General features: G+C 49.4%; 1 long non-coding RNA gene across 1 annotated transcript in view; it reads right to left on the minus strand.

The window, feature by feature from the left end:
- Positions 1-22676, minus strand: part of LOC146830451 (uncharacterized) — a 236195-nt gene that overhangs the window by 175069 nt on the left and 38450 nt on the right. The window contains exon 2 of the long non-coding RNA XR_014961156.1: positions 14868-14931. This is a non-coding gene — a long non-coding RNA (uncharacterized LOC146830451). The remainder of the gene's footprint in view (positions 1-14867; positions 14932-22676) is intronic.

Consider the following 22676-nt stretch of genomic DNA (forward strand, 5'->3'; position numbering starts at 1 on the left):
TATTATTTTGCAAACCTTCCCGTGCTCACCCCTCCTTCCTTCCTTCAGACACGTCACACATCTGATTTGGGGGCCATGGTGTGGCTGGTTAGCTTTCTCCACTCTAAAGCTGTGACTGCAGACGGATTAGCCCTTCTGGACTTAGAGCTCTCTTATTTAGCTGCATAGCTCTAATGGGTGGCTCGCTGGATGTCTGGCCGCCCCCTGCACAAGACAGGGTTTAAGGAGGACTTACTGTACTACTCATTATTTCCTACTGACCATTCTACCCAACACCACCCAGGGTTATTCCACTCGGCTTTCTCTTGCCTTACTAGAACCCGTAAACTCATAAACACAAAGAAAGCCTATGCTCCTGCACTACCTACACTATGCCTTCCCACTCACACAGGATGGGTTCGCTCAGGGCAACTCCATCAGTGGCATGCTACAGGCCTCTCAAAATTAGGGGATTGTTTGTTGACGGAAAGCTACTAGATTTCCAAACCCTTAGGGCGGATTACAATCTGCACCCGGATCAATACCTTACTTATGAACACCTTAAACAATCATTAAATGTCCTATTTCATGTCCCCCAGCTAGCACCAACCCCACATTAGATGTGCCAGACACTCTACCCCATAGGGACTGATGGCAAACTGATTTGATGGGTGTGCAGAGCGTTCCTACAACAGGGTGACCACTCCGAGGCTTATCACCGTACTAACTGGGAGACTGACCTGGCCAAACATCTGCACAATGCAGACTGGGCTAAAATACTGGAATATCCCCATAAAGTATCCTGCAGCTCCCATTTTAAGAATATTCAATTTAATATTCTGAACTGAGCCTACCTTACACCTACCTGAATTAACAAAATATACCAGGGGCCACAGCTGCATATCTTTGCTGCATGCAATTAGATGCCTATTTGGTTCATATGCTTTGGTCCTGCCCCACCCTCCTTTCATACTGGCAGAGAGTTCTCAAGGTGCTGTTGACCACAATGGGCTGTGTAGTAACATATTCCCCAGAAGGGGTCCTATTGGATGTATCCCCCCTCCTAAGTTTGAGTAACCCTACACCAAGTTCCTTGACCTTCTTCTTCTTCTTCTAGCAGAATGCAATATTACACTGCTCTGTAAGGAATCACTTCCTCCAACTATCATAAGTTGGACCAAGGACTCGCTCTCTGGGTTTCAGAGAGCACCTTGTTACACATGGAGAAATGAGCTGGTCTGAGAAAATATTTTACAGCACAGGCGTAGGATATTTTGTTGGAGGACTTTAAAGACCACACCAAGGATGATACTCCCTGTAATCAACCCCAACACATACACTATTGGTTTGCATGTACTAGTTGTTCTTGCCAATTCTAGGCAGCTACACAAGACAGAGGTGTAAGGACGTCTATCTCCAACACACTGTAGTGATTTCAGTTTATTTGTTGCTACATACTACTGTCGTGCTATGTAACCTCTTTTGGTATACAACAATAACATCTTTTAAGAAAGCACACAGTAGTGTTTCAATTTATTAAATTAGAACGCAACAATTCATTGACATTTATTTGAAGTGAAAGTTTCATTAAACCTCTCTCTTGACAACATCAGAAGTGAAGAAAATGAACCAACTTTCTGGTGTGCCTTAAATCATGGCCAATAATATTGTTATGGGGAGGAGGAGCCTAGCGCGCAACCAAGATGGCCGCGTAGGTGCGAGGCTCCCGAGGACCTCCGCGACCTCCTGCATAAATCCTGACTATATCCTGTCCTAGATGAGGGGACTGTGTTCGTGAGACCGAGCTGAGGTGCCACCCGTTTTCCGTTTCCAAATCGGACCTCGGACACCGGCGGGAGCATCGATTGAGGTTTGCGGCCTTCTCCACGCCGGCCCCCCGGATTGGAGTTGTGGGGCGATCCGGAGACAAAGTGAACAACAGCGGCGGGCGAGGCTGGGCGATTCGCGTACCCCGCACTTTCACTTTCGCTTTCGCGCCCTCCTTGCTGCCAAGCGAGGTAGGGTCGCGAGGCGGCGTGCGGTGGTGTGACTTCATCGGGGTGCCCTGCCGGCCCGCCAGCTGTGATCCGCCCTTCGGAGCTGTGGTCGCCCTCCCCCGGAGCCCGTGAACCGGTCTGTCAGCCCTTTTCAAGGAGATTGGCACGATTTGGGGACTGGAGCCATGTCCACGAAACAAGATGGCGACCGGGCAAAGGTGAAACCGACCCGCCGTGGCGCAGCCCCTCAGTCTAACAGCATGGACCGCTACACCCTCCAGAAGGGATCTCCAGAGGCGCCGCGTAGGTCCCCTGTTGGCCCGACTGATGCCCCTGCTTTGCCCGCGGATCTGACCCTCCGGGACGTCATGGGCGCCATCGCCGAGATGAAGGCCTCAGTGGACCAGCGCTTTGACACTCTGGCGCAAAAGATTGACTCGGTCCTCGTGGATGTGGGCCTGGTGAGGGCCGATCTGTCCAAGACGAATGACCGGGTCGACTCTTTGGCCCACACCACCTCGGGCCTCACAACGGACGTGGCGGCCCTCCAAAAGGAGGTGCGCCGCCTGGGCCAGGCGAGCGCCCTGATGGATCGTCGACTGGAAGATTCCGAGGGTCGGGCCCGGAGGAACAATGTTCGCATTGTCGGGGTGCCGGAGGGACGTGAGGAGGAGGCGGCGGATCTGTTTGTGGAGGACCTGATCCTCACCCGTCTCCAGCCCCGGGGGCTGAGTAAACTCTTCGCAGTGGAACGTGCCCACAGGGTCCCCGGAGGGAGACCTAAGATCGGAGCCCCTCCGAGGCCTCTCATTGCCCGGATCTTCAACTTTCGGGACAGAGACGCTATCCTGCAGACTTCTAGGCAACAAGGACCGGTCAGACTCGACAATATGGACGTAAACTTCTATCCTGATTTTACTCCGGCGGTCCAGAAGCAGAGACTGAGTTTTCTCGGAGTCAAACGTCGCCTACGGGACCTGAACCTCAAGTATGCGATGCTTTTTCCAGCGAAGTTGAGGGTAGAGGTGGATGGCCGCACGCACTTTTTTGATCGTCCCGAGGCGGCCGGGGACTGGTTGGACACTTTGCCCGGGGATCGGGGCCGGGGGGGTGGGGGGGGGGCGCGGTTGGTGGGGAGGGCTTGCCGGATCACGACTGAGGGACTAATAGTAGGCCTTGCTCTGGACAACATTATTGTCATCATTGACTGATTCGTGTAAGTTCCCCTCCCGTGGAGAGCGTACGGGGTCTCTTGGGGGCTTTCCCTCCTCCTCTGGGGGACTAGTTAGTGTTTTCATCTATGGGGCGACAGGCACACTGCACTTTGGGGGGGCTGTTCGGGCTCATGCAGGGGTGCAGGGAGGGGGGAGTTCTGTTGGGACGGGTGGGTTGGGGTGGGGTGTTGTTCGTTTTTACCGCAAGGCAAACCCTTTACTGTATTGGTGTTTTTGAGGTGCTCTCGGGGGGACGAGTGATGGCTTCTGTATGTGATGGGGGGTAGGGACTTGACTTTGTTGTCTTGGAACGTTAATGGACTGGGGGATAGGATTAAGCGAGGTGTGGTCCTGCAGTATCTGAAACGAATTTCGCCAGATGTGGTCTTTCTGCAGGAGACACACCTTATTGGTAATTCCTTCTTTGCCATGAATCGGCGTGGCTATCGTTTGGTGGCCCACTCGGGCTTCACGTCTGGCTCGCGGGGGGTGGGCATCATGGTTAAGAACTCGCTCCCGCTGGAAATAGATGAGGTGCGCCATGATGAGAGGGGACGCTACACTGCCTTGGTGGGGAGAATGGAGCGCAAAGTGGTTGTCTTTGTTTCAGTGTATGTCCCACCGGGGCTACAGTCTACCACTTTTGCGGACCTGGGGCGCCTCCTCCTTGACCTTCCGGGGGGGCTTCTGGTGGTTGGGGGGGATTTCAATGCGGTGGTTTCTGGGACTATGGATCGTCACCCCCCTAGGGACCTCCCCCGGGCGCAGGCGTGGCTGTCCGGCCTTTTAGATACATTGGGATTGGTGGACTGCTGGCGCTTAAAACATCCCACGCAGCTGCAATACACCTTCCATTCGGGTGCCCATGGTAGCCTCTCGCGGCTTGATCATATCCTTGTCCCTGCGGCCTATGCTGGGAGGGTGGGAGAGGTGCGCCATCTGGCGCGGGGTATTTCAGATCACTCCCCGCTCCTGTTGCACTTTGGTGTCCTGCCCTACCCGCTCCTGTTGCACTTTGGTGTCCTGCCCTACCTTGCAGCGGTATTTCGAGGAGAATGTGGGGTCTGTCCCTTCGGCTATCTCCCTTTGGGAGGCCTTCAAGACAGTTATTAGGGGGGAGGCCCTCTCCTTCATATCCCATGCCCGGAGGCGCGAGCAGGAGGAGGTGACCCGCGTGGAGGCCGAAATTACTGAACTAGAGGGTGATTTGGGGAGTGGGGTGACGGATGCTGCACTGCATGTTCTACACCTTAAGCAAGCGGCCTATAGGGCCCTCGTCACGGAGGCAGCCAGGGGCCTCAGTAGAGAGCAACAGGGGCGACTGTATGATGTGGGTGATAAGGCTGGTAAATTGATTGCGTGGTTGGATAAAAAGGAGAGAGCGAGTCGTGTGGTTCCGCTGATTGAGAGGATGGATGGTGTACGTGTCACCGAGCCAGAAGACATTGTCTCTTGCTTCGCGGATTATTTCCGCGAGGTGTATTCCCCGGTCTCTCCCTGCTCGGAGGCGGATTCTCATGCCCTGCTTCGAGATATCGCGCTGCCCTCCCTTTCGGTGGAGGACAGGGAGTCGTTGGATGCTGCTCCTACCTCGGACGAAATTGCCCTCGCTATACGCTCGGTTGCATCTGGCAAGGCCATGGGCCCGAACGGCATCCCTATCGAGTTGTATAAGCTACGACCGGACGTACTGGCACCCCACCTCCGCGCGATGTTCCTTGCGGCCCACTCGCGGGGCTCCCTCCCGCCGGACCAACGTCTGGCTACAATCGTGGTGATCCACAAGGAGGGGAAACCCCGAGACCGGGTTACCTCCTATCGGCCTATCTCGCTCTTGAATGCGGAGCCCAAAATCCTTGCCAAGGTGCTTGCCAACCGGCTGGTCGGCGTGGTGGGCGATTTAGTCCACCAAGACCAGTCTGGCTTTATCCCCCATCGCAACACGGCCCTCAATCTGCGGCGCTTGCACGGGGTGCTCGCGCGTGTTCCGTTTGTGCGGGAGCCGGCCATCTTGGCGTCCTTAGACGCCACCATGGCGTTTGACACGCTCGAATGGCCATACATTTGGGCGATGCTGGCGAAATTTGGATTTGGACCGGGATTCATCAGCTGGGTCAAATTGTTGTACTCGGGCCCGTTAGCGCAGGTGGTAGTGAATGGGCGAGTCTCGGCCCCGTTCGCGCTGGGACGGGGCACGCGACAGGGTTGCCCCTTGTCGCCGCTCCTGTTTGCATTGGCCTTGGAACCCCTGGCGGAGTGGCTGCGGTGGCACCCTTCCACCCGTGGTCTCCGTTGGACCCCCGAGTATGAGGACCGCGTGTCCCTCTACGCTGACGATATCCTTCTGTACCTAGCCTCCCCGCGCAAATCACTGATTGTCCTGGTTGATGTCCTGCGCTCCTTTGGCCGTAACTCAGGCCTTGTCATCAACTGGGCTAAATCATGTGTCTATGTGCTTTCCGGGGAGGCTCCCGTCCTCCCGCGGGGATGTCCGATCCAGATTGCCTCGCAGGGGTTTCGGTACCTGGGTGTCTATATCACGCTGGACCCGGCGGCCCGCTACGAGCGAAACTTGCTTCCCCCCCTCCAGCGCTTGAAGGAGGACGTCGCGCGCTGGCGGCACCTGCCGCTTTCGCCGCTCGGCCGGGCGGCATTGTTTAAGATGATGTCGTTGCCGCGCTTCCTGTACGCTCTCCAGAACACTATGGACCTAGTCCCGGCGCGCTACTTCCGTGAGGTGGAGAGTCTACAGCGCCGCCTGTTCTGGGACGGGAGGCCGCGTATAGCCCTGGCGAAGTTGACGCTCCCGTGGTATGACGGGGGGATTGCCCTCCCGGACATTAAGCGGTATTACTGGGCCTCCCAGCTAGCTGCAATTAATCACGGCATCTATGGACCCGCCTTGAACCCGGCATTTGAAATGGACAAGATGCTCCTCCCCGGTGGCGACTACAATCGAGCACTCTACTCTGGCGCGCCGGACCCCCGCTTGACGGGGCCCACGCGTGTCATGGTGCGGGTGTGGCACGCGGCCAATGCAGCTATGGGGTGGAAGGACCGTTTGACCCGGGCGTCGCCGTTGTATGCGCCTCAACGGTTGGGCTCCCTGTGGACCTTGAAGGGCTTCGAGAAGTGGGACACGATTGGCATCAGTAAAGTGGGGGACCTCTGGACGAGAGGGGGATTTAAAACATTCGAGACGCTGCAGACGGAGTTTCAGCTGCAGGGCAGTGAATACTTTCGGTATTTGCAGGTCCATCATGCGCTGGGCTCCGTCTTCCCAGACGCCGCCTCCATCCCGGAGTCTTCCCCCCTGGAGGATAGAGTGCTGGACGGCCACGTTCCGGATAGCACGATCTCCCTCATTTACAAAAAATTGATTAATGACCGCTCGGGCCTGCTGACCGGCCTCCGTGAGGCTTGGGTTGCCGACGGGCTGGAGTTGGACGACGAAGACTGGATTTCCGCGGTGGCCTCTCCGAAGGAGGTGGCCATACCGGCTCGCCTTCGCTTCGTCCAGCTTAAGATACTCCACCGGGTTTACATGACGGGGCCAAGGCTTCTGCGTATGGGTTATGCTGAGGATGGGTTGTGTAAGCGTGGGTGTGGTGCTTTGGCGACTTTTTTGCATATTTTGTGGGAATGCCCGAAGGTGGAGCGATTCTGGCGTGGTGTGCATGAGGTCCTGCGTCTGGTTACGCATGTCGCACTGTTGCCTGAAGCGAGGAGATGCTTGCTGAATGTGTGGGAACCAACTGATTACTCGGTTTCGCAGACGCGATGGGTGACTCTGGGATATATGATAGCTAAGCGTGACATCGCTCAACTGTGGGGATCCCAGCGGCCCCCGGCGGTGTCGGCCTGGAAAGAACATATGGATTGGTGCATGTTCCGAGAAAAGGTGGTGTATGTGGCGAGGGGCAAGCCTGGGGCGTGGGTGAAAATATGGGGCCCCTGGAACGCCTACCGCGGGGGTATTTGCGAGCCACCACTGCTGCCTGCTGCCTCACCGGCTCCGTCCCCCTAGTTGACCCCCTCCCCCAGCCCCGGGCACAGAGTTCCCCCAGTCCTGGACTTGTTTCCCTTCCCCCTCTTCAGATTCCTGTGGATGGTCGGGGTCCCTCATTCGAGGAGCACGTGTGGTTACCTTCGATTGCGGGTTGCCTTGCGGGTGTGTTTGTCTATGTTGTTGCGTGTGTATAAAATGAAACCGTATTGTGGGCTTAGAGTCATGTGGCCCACGTCGTTGATGTCTCCTGATTTGCTTCTCTGTAACGCCAAGTGCCCTTTTGTAAGTTTGTCAGGTGCTCCTGTCACTCTAGCGGCCGGCCGGAAGGTTGTAGGCCCATACTTGTATATACTTGAGATTGCAATAAACGGTTTCAACAAAAAAAAAAAAAAAAAAAAAAAATCATATTGTTATGGATGGTGGAACATAACAGGTTAACCCCTTCGACGCGCATGACGGAACGGTTCCGTCATGCACGTCGGTTGCGCTGTGCGCATGATGGAACCGTTCCGTCATGGCCCCGCCCGCGCACTGAATCTTCAGCGTGGCGCGGAAATCCGCGCCGCGCTGAAGAGGTTAATAAAACAAACAAGTGAGTGATTTGTACACGGTCCATCTTAAACTGAATTTCTTGAAAGTGCTCTCAAATGTCACTATCAAGTAAATTAGGCACATCGGGTAAATTGATTCAGCTTAGATTACACAATTTAGTTACGCAGGGAATCCGGGATTTGTACCCAGGCTTCCCGGTTACACTTAATGCACTTAAGCCACTTCCTAGAATAATTCCTTTTTCTCAATCCTCTTTTAAACCAGAAGACAGTGTTTTTGTACAATTCTGTATGATGAATAGGACACTGTGTTAAATAAAAACAGATCACAGGATAATCTGACACAATATTTAAAAATGAAAAAGGTACATAACCAAGGTAAGGGAAGGCAGGATACCATATGCTAATATCACTGGCTTTTTTCAGACATTACAGGGCATATCCAGGCTTCATACTATGAAAAGAGAATTCTGGAAGCACCTAACTCCTCCAGAGAAACTTTTAATATTATCAATAATCTCATTAAAGTCCCCTCCCCCAAAGCAGCTCCTGATATTTCGGGTGAACAATGCAATAAACTCGCCAATTATTTCAGTAATAAAGTGCAGCTTATTGTTGAATCCCTTCCCATCAAGACAGAGGAAGACCCCCCCCCCCTCAAACTCGCATGGACCCTCAAATAAATCCCATTTTGGAAGATTTCCCTTTAGTAACACCGGAAATCTTCAACCCCCTCTGGACTACGCTTAAAAGCGGCTCCCCAGCTGACCCAGCCCCTATGAACATACTGAAACAAGTTACCCCCATCATAGGTCCTTACATAATCAGTCTGATTAACTCCTCACTAACCACTGGAACAGTCCCCCTTAGGTGGAAAGAGGAAAGGGTAAAAGCTCTCCTTAAAAAACCTAACTTGGATCCGACGGACCCAGGTAACTATCGTCCCATTTCTCTTCTTCCAGCCATTAGTAAGATCACCGAGAAACATGTCAATGGAACCATATCAGGGTTTCTGGAGAAATATGGCCTCCTACACCCCTCCCAGACTGGCTTCCGTCCACGGCAAGGCACTGAGACGGCGCTTTTGGCAGTGATGGAGGGAAGTAGAAAGATTTTGGACATCGGAGGATCAGCAGCCATTATACTTCTTGATCTGAGTGCTGCCTTTGATACGGTGAACCACCTGACTTTGATCCAGCGGCTCAGGAATATTGGTATCAGGGGCACGGCACTTCAATGGCTATCCTCCTTTTTGGAGGACAGAACTTTTCAGGTCTTCAATGACAACACTGTCTCCAAATCTACACATCTGCCAAATGGGGTTCCTCAGGGCTCCTCTCTTAGCCCTACATTATTTAATGTGTATATGTCCCCTTTGGCTGCCAAAATAGAACATTATGGAGTTAAAATGATCACCTACGCTGATGATACTCAGCTAGTGGTTGGACTTAGCCAAACCAATCAAGAATTTCACACCATCCACTCTTGCCTGAAAGACATTTCATACTGGATGGATGATTCCCAACTTAGACTTAACGGAGGTAAAACTGAGATCATGATCCTGGGCAATCCCCTCCAATATAATCCCATCCAGCTTTGGCCTACTTGTATGGGTCCAGCCCCTACTCCTAAAACGGAGATTAAGAGCTTGGGGGTATGGCTGGACCAGGATCTTAGCCTTAGAACGCAAGCTAGGAAAACAGAAGCCCTCTGCTATGGCCTTCTTAGAATGGCCCGTAAGGTACTACCCCTTCTCTCTCCCTTAGCTAAGAAAGCAATGATCCAGTCATTAGTTCTCTCGAGATTAGACTATGGGAACGCCCTTTATTTGGGCTCCCCCCTCTCAGTCATTAAGAAACTTCAATCTGTTCAGAACAGTGCAGCGAGGCTTCTTTTGGGGGTCCCCTTTAGACTCTCAGCAGAACCGGCCCTCCGCTCCGTTCACTGGCTTCCGGTGCAGGAACGAATTAAATTTAAGTCCCTATGCTTAGTGCATAAAATAAGACAGGGACTTGGCCCCTCTTCAATTTCTACCTTGATTCGTCCCTACAAAGCTAAACGTAAACTCAGGTCAGATTATCTCTACCTTACTGAGGTTCCCAGGATTAAGAGATCCAGAAGTGGGGGTAGGCTCTTTTCCTATAATGCCTCTAAGCTCTGGAATGCTCTTCCCCTCTATTTACGCTCCACTCCTGATCATATGTTTTTTCGGAAACTTATGAAAACTTTTCTCTTTCCCTAGTTTCTGTTCCCTGCCTGATGTTGGTACTAGCGCTGGGATGCCTCCGGGTAGCCATGCGCTTTATAAATGCTTTTCTATTCCATTTATAAATGCTTTTCCATATTTATCAAGGTTTTGCGTCACTCATGTGCCACGCAATGCAATGGAAAACCTGGAATGAGATTTACCATGCCACGCAGAGGCACCCTGCGTGGCTCAGTAAATGTGTTCTAACGCAAGGCAGTGCAAGTCGCTGCCTTGTGTTGCACTACACCAGGAAGGCAGTGGCGGTGTGCCCATTAAGGCGCTGGGGCGTTGACCCAGAAGCCACCCGCGCCCGCAGCTCCCTCGGCGTCTGGGAACTTAAGCAAACTGACTCTGTTTACTTAAGTTCAGAGACGCCGAGGGAGAACTGACAATCATGTCGGTCAGCATGATGTGGACCGCCCACCCCCTTCAGCGTCTGAAGGGGGTGGGCGGTCCGGCGTCATGTTGAATGACATGCATGATGCATTGTCAGACCAGGGGCAGGCAGCACCACAAGTGAGCATGACTGGTGAAGGTCGGTGAATTTTTCAGCCGTGCCCAGTCATGTGCACTAGTGTCTGTTCTGGCTGGCGCATGCCCATTAGGAGAGCGAGGGTTGATCAAAGGCTCAACCCTCGGTCTCCTAATGGCAGGCGGGCGGCGAGTAACCCTGCTCTACGCCAATCCTGGCGCTGCTGGAGCCAGTATTGGCTGAGGGGTTGCCACTCTAGTGAAGGCGCCAAGGGCCCAGCAGAGGCGGCGCGGACTGGCGGTCAGGTAAGTTTTCCTTCTTTTTTATTTTAATTCCCCGCCCCCCCGTGCTACCCCCCGTGACTCACCCCCGCAACCCCACCCTGTGAGTATTGCGATGCGAGCCGCGACTGTCATTCATTCAAATCATGTATGGAGACGAGACGGTTTTGCCTAGGGTGCCGGGCGATGCATTATTAATCTCAGAGTCAGAGATCTGAGTGACTGACTCCAGAGAGACGTGAGGAGCAGCCACGACGAATGCAGGCGGAAAGGTCAGCGCCGCGTTAATGAGTGGGACTGGGACTGAATATTAATAATGAAGGCTCGCATCCCTGAGCCTGAGTGATATTCCGGACTTTCCGGTCATCATGTAACTGTGTACGGTCTTCTTGGTATGGCTGCCTTGACAGTGCGGTCGGGTTCAGTCAGAGCTGAAGACTTACCACTCCTAGCTGCACATCCACATACTGCCAGTTCTTTCGTACACCGGAGCACTACCAATATGCTCAGGCTGTCATCACAAACACAGCACTGATGGCTTCTCTCAAACTGTGCAGCTTAGCACTGTCATGCCTTGATCATACCTGTCCGCCATATCCACCAAACCTCCGATGAGTGGGAAACTGCCTTTATTAGGCTTCTCCGCTTATATCTGCTTCTACTTCAATTGAAGCACTTTCTGAAAGGTGTTGGTATATTAGAATGTCAACGGACACACTGACATGTAGCTCCATTTGAAAGTTATCTCGACTCATAGGCCAATATTTTATTGGGCTCGAAAATCCTTTTTTAGGTGCCAACAGGTGCTTGCACTTGAACTGGGATTTCCAAGTAAAGCGAAAGTACAACACTTTTTCTAAAGCAGAAATGTATCAAAATAATGCCTGGTGAAAACTGTACAAGGAAACGCCACACCAATGCATGAAAACCTCTGTTGTGCTCTATGGCTTGTGGTATTGAAGCTATACCTTCAGAGTTTGTACTCATTTCTTTAAACTTTGCTGGTAGTATAATAAATATGACAATCTCTTTGTGGTCGTGCGAGAGACCCAATATTTCTGTGTTGCATGTTTTCAGGAAATTAGAAGGAATGAAATGACTTCCCCTCACAAAGGTGTCATCTACTCTGACTCTGGCACTTAGCACACGAGCCCTCCATCGCATGGAAACCACGCTAACACCACCACGTTGTCTGCAACCAACAGCGTGCCATTGCGCTCTATTTGAGGAAGATTCCTGATAGACCAGCAATAAGCTATGTTTTCATCAGCACAGTCCTCCTTTGCAATATTCTATGTGTGCCCCCCGAAATTTGAATGCTGAATGCCTGAGGGTTCATGAACAAACATGGTGATGGAGTGAGTGAGAAAAGAGACTACAAAACTTGACAGGGTATAATTAAATTAGTAATTTGTAAGTTTTGTGGTCTCTTTTGGACGGCTTAGCTTAGTATCTAGATAGTATCTAAATATAAACTGAAATAAATGCATTCTCGTCTGCATGGTAGTTTGGTCTGGGGGCCCAGAGTCTGGTAGTTGCTATGTCTGTGTCTGTACTCAGAAATGCATTGTGTCTCGAAGTCTGTTATGAAGCTCTCTGGTTATACTGAATAAGCAGCTACCTATGTTATATGACATCTCTTTATTAATGTATAACTGCGCTTTCACAATTGCTTTATTTGACCTCCCTGCTTTCTCAAATTTGCTTGAAAATGCACCATTTTTCACACTCTTTTTTCAAAATTTTCTTGGGGGGGGGAGTCCCCCCAAATCCCCCTTAGGTTGTCCTGGCTCGCTCGCTACGCTCGCTGCGTGCAGTATGAGAATGATTTTACGCCCCACTGCTTTCAAATGTCACCAGCCGCTACTGCAGGAAGGTATGGCATGGGTGTTCCCACGCATCCACCCATGTGTTCTAAAGATTCCCAGATTTACAAACACTGGTAGACCTAGGAATGCGTCAGAATTGTATCCCCTTTCAAGGGAGGGGCAACAAGGAGAAATATCTTTATTTCTCCTTATTGTTTCCTCTTTCTAAATGTAATGCATTCTGCAGCACACACAGAGCAGCACAATCAGAAAGAGGAAAATGCCTCTAAAGATTTTTTTTGTCCGGGAAGGTATATTTTCCAGCACAAAAACAATCCTGCCTGTAACAAAGGCACCCTTGCACCATGGCTCAAGGGTACATGCATTTGTGCTAGACTGCCGATTGTGTGTCAGTGCAGGCAGAAGATAGGCATTCGCCATATTTTGATCGATATGGCACATTCCTGCAAGCAGCGCATCAAGTTGTCTTGTTGCATTACGTCTAAAAATGTGAGTTTTGGACCTACATAACTATTCAAAGCCGCTGTCAAAGTGCATTAATACTATTGCATTGGGGATGACGTCAGCGAGAGCAGAATCAAAGGCGTGACTAAAAAGAACAAAATCTTCTGTAACTATTTTGACGACCTTTTGTTCATCAAGTAACCATGCATAGATTAAACGAAAAAATAAATGAAAGTTAAACTAATCAGTGGGAAATGCACTAATTTATGCTATGCAACCTCTGTTGGTTAATGCAATCACTACAGATGTCTATGTTTGCAACCAGAGGACCATAGAATTGAATCCTGTTTGGTGCAACAGGGAAAAGTGACTTATGTATCCTTAGTGCTACGAGGTCCTTGAAAGCACTGTGAATGTGTCATTATTTTAAACGTGCATTACATGCAGTATAATATAGGTTGCCACAAAATGCACACTTAAATTTAGGTTCAAGATAAAAAGTGCTTCTAAAGTATAGATTTCAGTAATATACAGATTACACCTAGTGCAAACATTTGTTATAACTGTCTATAAAAAGCACGCACTCCATTGCTCAGCTTGGTTCACCCTTACAGTACCTCTCAAAAAAATAATATCTGTGTCACAGTAAGCTTCAAGAGACTCCATCAATAAAAGCCCATACTGGCTCCAGAGCAGCTTTTACAATTGCAGATTTACGAATTGCACACGTTTGCATTTTTTTCTGGAAGCAGGCACCCTGGCAAGAAGGCTTGTTACTTGTTTATCTGTCTGACCCTCACTTGGGAACACAGCACAGGAACTCTATCCCTTTCACTTCTCAATTACAGACAAATGCAATTTGTTAAACCATCAATCACGGACAACGGACATTAGGGCGAAATTACGGACAGTCCATAAAGATTACGGGCGGGGAGTCACCCTAAGCATGGTCCTCAACATTTGTGAAGTCTCAAAAGAGTAGGGAGATGGGGTATTATAGTAGGGAGAAATTGCCTGAAGACGGTATCCTGCGCTGCATATATTTTTTCTCCTCCTACTTCCCAGAACAGTGTGTAAGAAAATAAAGAGGACTGTTTCAGCTAGGGAAAAGAAACAGAAAGCAGACTAGTTAGCAGAAAAAGAGAAGACAGACGAAGGAAAGAAAAGACAGACTCAACACTAGTCAAGAGGTAAGAGGGACTAAACCGCTTTTGCCAGTAGAGAGATGCGGAGCTGCGCAGGAGCTGCAGGATGCCCAGGGACACCGACGCAGACCAGAAGGAGGACAAAGGAATCCAGGTCCTGCAGGCCATAGGCGAAGGCTACCCGCGACATAAGCACGTTTACCCTGGCGAGGATGGACACCAAAGCAGCCCAGGAGAAGAAGACAGGGAGAGCATTGTCAAGGAGAAGAACGATGAGTGGTCCAAGGACTAGAGGATGCTGCCAACTAACCGGTTAAGTCAGTAGTCCCAGCCACAGTTAAGAAGGGCTGTGGCTCAGCCAGGTTGGTGGCAAGCAAAGGTGTAACAGAAACAAGCCAAGAAGCAGGAAACTTTGGGAAATGGGAGTCAGAAAACCTCACTTAACCACAGAAACCCAGAACAGGGGAACTGAATTCGAATGAAGGAGAGAGACTATAAGGGAAAGTGGAACTGGACTGAAATAAGCATTTAATTAATTAATTTTGAATTGTCACCCGAAAGGGACAAGACAAATATTTCAGATAAGGCGAAGAGACGAAAACACAACATTCAACAATCATAGGGAGCTACAGGAAAGATCAGAGAGCATAAGGTTTTTATTGAGTTTACTATTCATTTCAGTCATTTGAAATACTTACCTGGTTTCTTCCCTGAGGTACATCCACGAGTTGGGGGGCGCAAACGTCTTCACAAGTTCTCCATCTATGATAGAAGAAAAGCATGAGTATCTGAACTATTAGTTTACCTGTAAGAAGCGCGTAAATGCTAATTAAGTTTCAATTAATGTTATTTGTTCTGCAATATATTTCCCAAGAACCTTTCACATTCATATAGGGCTGCTGTGGTGTTGCATAATTAATTAGCTTTTGACTAATTGTTTGACCAAGAAGAGGGCAGATCTGGGTGGTGATAGGGTAGGTCGTTGCAGCGCTTATGTCACTGGCCGCCACCACCTAATCACTGCCTTGGGAACTTCACTTTTAACACGCAGGGACCTGTGAGGAATGTGAAGACATGGGGGGCCCGACCACAGTGGCCGGTGTTGGGGACCAGAGGGTGAGCCGCTGTGAGATCAGAGTTTCATGCTGAGTGGCTCCTCTGGACGAGCGACTGCAGCTAAGATGGCAGCAGCGCCCTGCAGCAAAGATTTCCTCCTGTTTGCTGCTGTGGAGGGGGGGAGAGAGGTAAGTGGAGCACGGATGGAGGTGGCTACTGGGTCTGATCTGGTTTGGGTGTGGGCCTGCTGGTGCCTGGCATTGATGCTGCCCAGCTGAGACATTAGAGATGGAGGCTTGAGTGAGCAAAATCTGCTGGAGGCACCCGGTTCCCCCCAAAAAATGGTGGAGCGGCATACCCCCCTGTGAGTGACACCCAGCGAGGCTGGACTGTGGGTGGCCCTGCACAAACTGGTGGCTATCCGGCTGCCCTTGTGAAACCTATGATGGGTAGAACCCACCATAATTGAGAGGGAGCCTATGGAGAAACCGCCCTGATTGGCGGCCAGCCATTGCAGGCATCTGACCAGCAAACTTCTGGGGACGAGACAGCAATGGAGATCAAGTTAGATGCTAGCCTGGCAGCCATTAATGCAACAAGAGACTTGCTGGAGCCCACAATTGACACCTTATCTATGGATATGAGGCTGTTATGGGCTGACCATCAGAAAATGGCAGGGAGAGTGACCCAAGTTGAACAAGCAGTGGCTAACTTGGCACTGGCAGCAGTCGTACTCCAAAAATGATAGAGGGAGCTGGATGACTGGTCCACATCCATTGAGTTGAGGATGGAGAACCAGGAGGGATGGGCCCGACATTACAAAATATGGGTGGTTGGCCTACCGAGAGTATTGAGAGCTCCTCCATGCTCATTGTTAGACCTGGCATCCTGAGTGTGGTTTTCCCCCTAACTTTTTAGCTTCAGACCTCCTGTTTGCTGACTTTGTTTTTGCTGGCTTTAGGATTCTGCGCACTTTACCACCGCTAACTAGTGCTAAAGTGCTTGTGCTCTCCCTTAAAACACAGTAGAATTGGCATATATTCAATTAGCACTTTTAATTTACTTATAAGTCCCCAGTAAAGTGGTACTACATGTGCCCAGGGCCTGTAAATTAAATGCTACCAGTGGGTCTGCAGCACTGATTGTGCCACCCACTCAAGTGGCACTTTAAACATGTCTCAGGTTTGCGATTGCAGCCTGTGTATGTGCAGTTTTAAACTGCCATTTCGACCTGGCAAAATAAATCCTTTGCCAGTGCCAAACATTCCTTTTCAAAACATAGAAGTCACCCTATGGTAGGCCCTGGACTGCACAGTGGGCAGAGTGCAATATATTTAAGAAATAGGACATTCACTTTTAAGTTTTACATTTCCTAGTAGTGAAAAACTCTTACATTAATTTTTCACACTGCAAGACCTAACTCTTCCATAGGATAACATTGGAGTTACCTTATTGCATTTAATAAGTGATATTTCCCAAACGGGAGCAGGTAACCAGCTGCTGCTTTGTGTCATTGGAATTGTAATAAAACATACTAACTTATGGTGAACTTGAATTTTAAATTACAATTTTAAAAATGCCACTTTTAGAAAATTCGCATTTTCCTGCCTTAGCCATTTGGTGCTTGCCGCCTGACTGGGTGTAGTTGACAGTTGGACTCTGTGTATTCCCCCTAGACGGCCACACACCATAGGAAGCTTAGATGTGCCTGGATGGGCCATCCTTGGCAGGATGGGAGGGAGGAGCTGGGCACGGCCCCACTTACACTAAAATAGGTTGTTCCCTGCCTGTGCACAAAGGACTGCATACCCCCTATAGTTAGTCTGGAGCAAAGAATTCAGGGCACCTGTGCACTTCAAAGGCAGGCCTCTAGAAGCTTCTCCTCACTTAAAATGCACAACTGGGTATAACTACTAGACCTCAGACACCAACTTTTCAGTACACTTCAGGACCTGTGGATACTCTACCAGAGGACTGCTGTGCTGCTGAAAGGACTGCCACTCTGCTGGACTGCTACTCTGAAGTGCTGATGTCCTCTTGCCAGGGAGAAAAGTATTGGACCTACATCTGTTGAACCCAGGACCCCAGAGTGACTACAAGGGCTAGTTAGCTGGTCTTCTGACTTGAGCTTGAGGGACAGAAGGCTCCCTCAAGTTTTATATTTCCTAGTAGTGAAAAACTCTTACATAAATGTTTCACACTGCAAGACCTAACTCTTCCATAGGATAACATTGGAGTTACCTTATTGCATTTAATAAGTGATATTTTCCAAACGGGAGCAGGTAACCAGCTGATGCTTTGTGTCATTGGAATTGTAATAAAACGTACTAACTTATGGTGAACTTGAATTTTAAATTACAATTTTAAAAATGGCACTTTTAGAAAGCTGGCATTTTCCTGCCCTAGCCATTTGGTGCTTGCCACCTGACTGGGTGTAGTTGACAGTTGGACTTTGTGTATTACCCCTAGACGGCCACACACCATAGGGAGCTTAGATGTGCCTGGATGGGCCATCCTTGGCAGGATGGGAGGGAGGAGCTGGGCACGGCCCCACTTACACTAAAATAGGTTGTTCCCTGCCTGTGCACAAAGGACTGCATACCCCCTATAGTTAGTCTGGAGCAAATAATTCAGGGCACCTGTGCACTTCAAAGGCAGGCCTCTAGAAGCTTCTCCTCACTTAAAATGCACAACTGGGTATAACTACTAGACCTCAGACACCAACTTTTCAGTACACTTCAGGGCCTGTGGATATTCTACCAGAGGACTGCTGTGCTGCTGAAAGGACTGCCACTCTGCTGGACTGCTACTCTGAAGGGCTGATGTCCTCTTGCCAGAGTGAAATGTATTGGACCTACATCTGTTGAACCCAGGACCACAGTGTGACTACAAGGGCTAGTTAGCTGGTCTTCTGACTTGAGCTTGAGGGACAGAAGGCTCCAACAAACGTGAACCCAGCACCTAGTATCTGCCATCTGTGAGTCTACCCTGCCAAGTGGTGCCACCTGAGTCCTGGACCCTTGGGAGTGGGCCTAAGGTGCTCTGCCAGCCTCTTGAGATCCAGCGGAACTGACACATCTCCTCTGCTGTGCGGCGCAACCCAGAGCAGACCTGACCCATGGCTGCTGCTCTGTGGATCAAGTCCGTCACAGACTCGCATTTCGTCACAGACTTTCACCTCTTCGGAACTGCTGGTGCGCGACACATCCGTGGTGCAGGCTCTCGCATTCCTTGTTGACAGCAGCCTCAATGATGTCAGACTCCACATCGCAGCTCCTCAGAACTGACACATTGCCCCGATTGCGCAATGCATCCTCGACAGCAGACTTCGCATTGCAAGCCCTCGTCAACAGGATTCTCGATGGCAAAGCAGGCACTTGCCTCGCCGCACCTCAAAACTGAAGCATTGCCTTGGCAGGGCAGCGCATCTTTGCAGATCCTTTTAACGCACCGTAAACCAGCATTTAAGGTACTTTGTTCAGCAGGCCTAACTAGGTCTCTGTAGCCGGCCTGAGCTCCATCACTGTCGGCCTGAAATTGTGACTGTCTCATGCCGGCACGACCAGATATCCACAGTTGGTGCTTTGTAATTTTTGGTGCTATTTCACTGAAATATTAAAACCTGCACATCTCCAGTTCTACTGATCGTTTTTTTGTCAATTTGGTCTTGTTTTATTTATTAAAAATAGGTCTATTTTTCTAACTTGGTGTGAAATCCATTTTGTGTGGTGTTTTTCACTTTATTACTGTTTGAAGTGTTGCACAGATACTTTACACATTACGTCTAAGTTAAGCCTGACTGCTCTGTGCCAAGCTACCAGATGGTTGAGCGCAGGCTAATTTAATGTTGGCTTGTGCCTTATCCTGACAAGAATTGTGGTTGCAGCTTGACCAGGGATAAAACCCCAGTCAACCAGTAATCCAATTTCTTACACTCTTGTATTTGGAAGTACTGGCTGCACTAAGTGGTTGCCCCTGAAAGGCTGTCCAGGTTTTAAGTCTTGTAGTGGATACATAGCGTATCATCGCGCACCCCCAAAGCAAGAGGATTCCCTAATCCAGTGGTGGCGAACCTGTTGCATTGCAGGAACGGTGACTTTATCATGACGGAAGCTTGTGCAAAAGGCCCCTTCATGGTGGATAACACCAGGGTGTCTATCTTCCCTTTACAGCTAGAGTTCAAAAACAGATGGCCTCCTATATAGCTGATAAGAAACATTTGTGGGATTCGGATCTCCAGCACGCTTTTATTTTCCCTGCTAAGTAGCAGATCCAGATGGACAACAAGGCCTACTTCTTCACCAGTCACTTAGAGGCTTTGGAATAGTTGGACACCCATCATGGGAGGGGCAACAGAGGTAGAGCCCGGCACTTCTACATAGAGACAATGTCATAGGTGGAGAAGGGTGTGGTGTGCCTGAGATGCCAGACCATCAACACAGCAGGGGAGCATGGAGGAAAAGAGTGCAGCGCTTACAGCAGCACGGCTCCACAATAACACTGAGATCCCTTGTGAGCCACAGCACAGCTGGCTCCTTGGACAGCTTGCCGCTGCCCAGGGTCATACCGTCTACCACAAATTCGATCATATAACTAGTAGGGATGAGTTGTACAGAACTCAAAGTCACGCTTTTGTAATTGGTGTTTGAGTCAGGCGATCATATGTACTTCTGTTATGGTCTGGATTCGGGTTGCAGGTTGGAGGTGGCTGTGGTAGCTACTGGAGGCATGCCACGATTTCCCCCGAGTCCGCTGACAGTTGGGGTCCTGCTTGCTCAGTTGGGGGGATTGCTGCCGTCCTTGTGTGAGGCCTTGATTACGGCATTAACTAAGCCAGGGAGGGACAGCGAGAATTTTGCATCACATTGGCTGCTTTCTTTATTGAATGTTGATTATAAGATCATCAGCCAGATACTTGGCCAATAGGCTACTACTCCAGCTACAAGACTTAATACACCCGGACCAGTTGGGGTTTCTACCCAAAGTAAGTTATAAGAAGAGAGAGTATATTTATTGAGCACCCCAGCCAGCTGTGACTCATAAACCTATTATATACATGTTTGAACGATTCAAGAAACCTTTTGATGAAAGTACAAGTTACATGTGAACAAAATCCTTAAGATATTCTCGACGTTTCTATGTTCTCATACTTTTCCTTTGTACGTTATATGTTCCTTTGTATGAGCTACTATATTGGCCTACCTCACCACTTTGACTTGGAGAAAATATGTTTTCACTCAAACTCTTTGTCACTTCTTCATTTTTCATAGGTTTCACAACCACAATGCGACTTAGGTTCCACACCCTACTGTCATCAATTTTCACTGCATTTTTAAACTATCTTTTGATTTTCTGTACTTTTGTGTATTTTGACCATGGTGCACAAACCACTGGTGCCTTTATTTTTACCAAATCACCCACTATAACCAATACCTCCTTTACTCTCTTTTGTTCATTATACCGTTTTTTCCTCATTTCTTGCTTTAGTTTCTCTCTTTCTTCCAATCCCCCACTGCAATGTTCTTTACACCTCTGTTCCACAGCATCCATCTGGGACACAACAAAGTGTTTGGTGACCTCCCTTTAAATAAATCAAATGGAATTTTCTCTGTCGATGAATGAGGAGTCATTTGGTATTCAATGATCCTATCCTGAAAGGTTTGCTTTCAATCTGAACCCTGTGCTTTGGCCAATTGTATACTCTCCTTGAGAGGTTTATTCAACCTTTCCCTCAAGGTTTCCCTCAAACACAGTGTGGTAGTCCGAATTCCCTAACAGGGTGGTGGGTCAGTAATAAGCCGTCTATACCACGATATAGGTTCTGACTCTGTGTTTATTTAACACGTTGGGATGGGTTGTCACAGTAGAACCAAGCATAAGTATGAGGGATTCTTCTATCAGTTACAGGTATATCCAAAACAAACAGTCTCTTTCCGAGGGTTCCTTCCTTATGTGCAGCTTGCTATAGCGAGTTGTGTCGCATCCTCGTTTCCAGGATCCTCAGCTTGAGGTACTCGGGGTTTGAAGGGAGGAAAGAAGAAAAGAAAAGTCTGAGTCACTGTTACTCGTGGGTTTTACTGTGCTACCATCACCAAAGGAACGTGTAGGAAGGGAAGTGCGGGGGTCGGGGAGGGTTTCACCTTTTCCTGGTGTTTCACTACCCTTCGCAGCCTCCGCACCGCCCCCACCCAAAAGGTCCCTGGAGAGCCACTTGCCTCGAGCCACGGCCCGTTCCCCGGACCGCGGCGTTGGGACCCGGGGCGTTTTCTCCTCCCTGCAGCCCACCGGGTTTGTTCGCCGTAAGATCCTCGCTGTTACTTCTGGTTTCGCCGTCCTCCGACTCGTCGTTCTCCTCCTCTCCTCCCGCTCGCCGTCCTCCTCCGTTCGTCGCTGTTCCTCCCGTTGCTCCTCGCGTCCGCCTTTCTCCCACGTTCGTCTCTGCTCCTCCCGATCCTCCTCGCGTCTCTTTTCTTTTTAATTGTCCCGCTTCCTCTTCCTTTCCTGGCTCCTCCCCTAAGGTCGGCATGAAGGCTAGACCGTCTCCCGCTTCCTGAGCGGAGCCCAGCGGCACCGTCCTGCTCCACTTCCGGTCTGTCTCGCGCTCCTGCTCACACACAGACTTTCATACAATTGTCAATTGGGAACATGAATCAAAATGCATGTCAATCACGGTCCCATTGATTAGAACCAACTCACTTGGGTGATTACTTTTTCCATTTATATCTATCGCCTCAACTTGAGAAATAACTTCTTGTGTAATTTCCTTTACCACCCTTGGTGACATTCTATTCGCAGCTTTACTATTACAACCCTTGCTTAAATGTCCTTTCTTTTTTAATGTATTTCAAATCACATGCAAAGCCAGGCAGGTGCTGGAATTTGCCTTGTGACCTTATCTGCAACGTCTGAAATATTTACCCAAAAACCTACTTTGTTTTCCACCTTATTCTTATCAATCAGACTCACATCAGCATTATTTTTTTCCTCCGTTTGTTCTACTTTCTTTGTAACACTCAATTCCTTTCTACCATGTGTTCTACCATTTTTGCCACTGTAATCACTTCATCAAGCGGTGGTTCATCTTTGAGACACAATTCTTCATGTACTTTATCACTACTACACCTTCACAAAAATTGGTCTCTTATTCTCTCTTCCAGTGTTGCTCCAAATTTGCATGTAGAAGCAAGCTTCCTTAAGTTGGTAACATATTTTTCAACAGTCTCGCTTTGACCTTGTGCTCTCAACCCAAAATGATATCTCTCCATTATGGTCATTATGGTGCTAGTTTTCGGTTAATAATGTTTATCAAGTTTTCGAATACTCACTTCGTATTCATTTAAATTGCATTCCTCCTCAGGACTTAACTCTGGTAAGTTTTCAAGTACCCCCAGACAGTGCAACAATAGAGCATGCCTTGTCTCTGCACTAAGATTAGTGCCGCACACCCTCGA

The sequence above is a fragment of the Triturus cristatus genome, chromosome 5_1, assembly GCF_964204655.1.
Source record: "Triturus cristatus chromosome 5_1, aTriCri1.1, whole genome shotgun sequence".
NCBI lineage: Eukaryota > Metazoa > Chordata > Amphibia > Caudata > Salamandridae > Triturus > Triturus cristatus.